The sequence below is a fragment of the Schistocerca americana genome, unplaced genomic scaffold, assembly GCF_021461395.2.
Source record: "Schistocerca americana isolate TAMUIC-IGC-003095 unplaced genomic scaffold, iqSchAmer2.1 HiC_scaffold_243, whole genome shotgun sequence".
In the NCBI taxonomy this organism is placed as follows: domain Eukaryota; kingdom Metazoa; phylum Arthropoda; class Insecta; order Orthoptera; family Acrididae; genus Schistocerca; species Schistocerca americana.
Window position 1 is genome coordinate 207,501 of NW_025725954.1, and position 2,500 is coordinate 210,000.

Consider the following 2,500-nt stretch of genomic DNA (forward strand, 5'->3'; position numbering starts at 1 on the left):
CCTGTGTCCGCGCGTATTCCCAGCGGCGCCGCTTGCGCTTCTGCAGCGGCGGGGCGGCAGGCGGCCGCTTGGATGGTTGGCGCGGCCGCTGTGTCCTGGTGATCGACCTCTCCCCCCTGGACCCGACCGACGCAAGGGCATCCGGGAGCATGCCCAGGATGACATCGGGCGGCGTGCCCCGCCCCAGACCAATGACTCGATCCAGGGCAGAGAAACGCTGGGCGGAAGCAGGTAGCCCCGCCAGATGCTCCCAGATGGCGGCGTCAGTCGGCCCCTCCGGCGGCGGCCCGGTGGTGTCGGCCGCGAAGTCCTCGGCTGCGTCGACGGGCGGCGCAGCGGCCTCGCCCGCGTCAGGCAGCGAGCTCGCTGCTCCACGGCGGGACGCCGGCTCTTCACCCCGACCGATCTCAAGTGCCTCCATGAATTGGCGGACAAGCTGCTTGTGGGCAGCTTGCCGCCGTCGGCACTTGATTGCCTCAAGCGTTCGGTCGGGGAACATCCTGGTAAGTTCTTGATTTACAAAGAAGAACCGGGCGTCCCTCTCCAGGAACAGTTCGGCCTCTGCCTTGGCGAGCGACAGGACTTCTTCCTCCGTCCACCTCGCGCGATGCCTCTCCGTCACGATCTCAGCGTTGGCGGCCGCAGGGTGTTGGCGGCGGCGATGGACCCCGAGAGTCATAGTTACTCCCGCCGTTTACCCGCGCTTGCTTGAATTTCTTCACGTTGACATTCAGAGCACTGGGCAGAAATCACATTGCGTCAACACCCGCTAGGGCCATCGCAATGCTTTGTTTTAATTAGACAGTCGGATTCCCCCAGTCCGTGCCAGTTCTGAGTTGATCGTTGAATGGCGGCCGAAGAGAATCCGCGCACCCGCGCGCCCCCGGAGGAGCACGCTAAGGCGGACGCGGCCTCGCAGCAAGGAAGATCCGTGGGAGGCCAAGGCACGGGACCAAGCTCGGATCCTGCACGCAGGTTGAAGCACCGGGGCGCGAACGCCGCGCAGGCGCGCGCATCCTGCACCGCCGGCAAGCACGAGGCCAACCAACGGCGAGAGCAGACCACGCCCGCGCTAAACGCCCGCACTTACCGGCACCCCTACGGCACTCACCTCGCCCAGGCCCGGCACGTTAGCGCTGACCCACTTCCCGACCAAGCCCGACACGCCCCGATCCTCAGAGCCAATCCTTATCCCGAAGTTACGGATCCAATTTGCCGACTTCCCTTACCTACATTATTCTATCGACTAGAGGCTCTTCACCTTGGAGACCTGCTGCGGATATGGGTACGAACCGGCGCGACACCTCCACGTGGCCCTCTCCCGGATTTTCAAGGTCCGAGGGGAAGATCGGGACACCGCCGCAACTGCGGTGCTCTTCGCGTTCCAAACCCTATCTCCCTGCTAGAGGATTCCAGGGAACTCGAACGCTCATGCAGAAAAGAAAACTCTTCCCCGATCTCCCGACGGCGTCTCCGGGTCCTTTTGGGTTACCCCGACGAGCATCTCTAAAAGAGGGGCCCGACTTGTATCGGTTCCGCTGCCGGGTTCCGGAATAGGAACCGGATTCCCTTTCGCCCAACGGGGGCCAGCACAAAGTGCATCATGCTATGACGGCCCCCATCAACATCGGATTTCTCCTAGGGCTTAGGATCGACTGACTCGTGTGCAACGGCTGTTCACACGAAACCCTTCTCCGCGTCAGCCCTCCAGGGCCTCGCTGGAGTATTTGCTACTACCACCAAGATCTGCACCGACGGCGGCTCCAGGCAGGCTCACGCCCAGACCCTTCTGCGCCCACCGCCGCGACCCTCCTACTCGTCAGGGCTTCGCGGCCGGCCGCAAGGACCGGCCATGACTGCCAGACTGACGGCCGAGTATAGGCACGACGCTTCAGCGCCATCCATTTTCAGGGCTAGTTGCTTCGGCAGGTGAGTTGTTACACACTCCTTAGCGGATTCCGACTTCCATGGCCACCGTCCTGCTGTCTTAAGCAACCAACGCCTTTCATGGTTTCCCATGAGCGTCGATTCGGGCGCCTTAACTCGGCGTTTGGTTCATCCCACAGCGCCAGTTCTGCTTACCAAAAGTGGCCCACTTGGCACTCCGATCCGAGTCGTTTGCTCGCGGCTTCAGCATATCAAGCAAGCCGGAGATCTCACCCATTTAAAGTTTGAGAATAGGTTGAGGTCGTTTCGGCCCCAAGGCCTCTAATCATTCGCTTTACCGGATGAGACTCGTACGAGCACCAGCTATCCTGAGGGAAACTTCGGAGGGAACCAGCTACTAGATGGTTCGATTAGTCTTTCGCCCCTATACCCAGCTCCGACGATCGATTTGCACGTCAGAATCGCTACGGACCTCCATCAGGGTTTCCCCTGACTTCGTCCTGGCCAGGCATAGTTCACCATCTTTCGGGTCCCAACGTGTACGCTCTAGGTGCGCCTCACCTCGCAATGAGGACGAGACGCCCCGGGAGTGCGGAGGCCGCCGCCCCGTGAA

At 61.8% G+C, this 2,500-nt stretch overlaps 1 pseudogene; it reads right to left on the reverse strand.

Annotated features, from left to right (window-relative positions):
- The window catches only part of LOC124576063, a 7,516-nt pseudogene that overhangs the window by 3,967 nt on the left and 1,049 nt on the right, over positions 1-2,500 (reverse strand).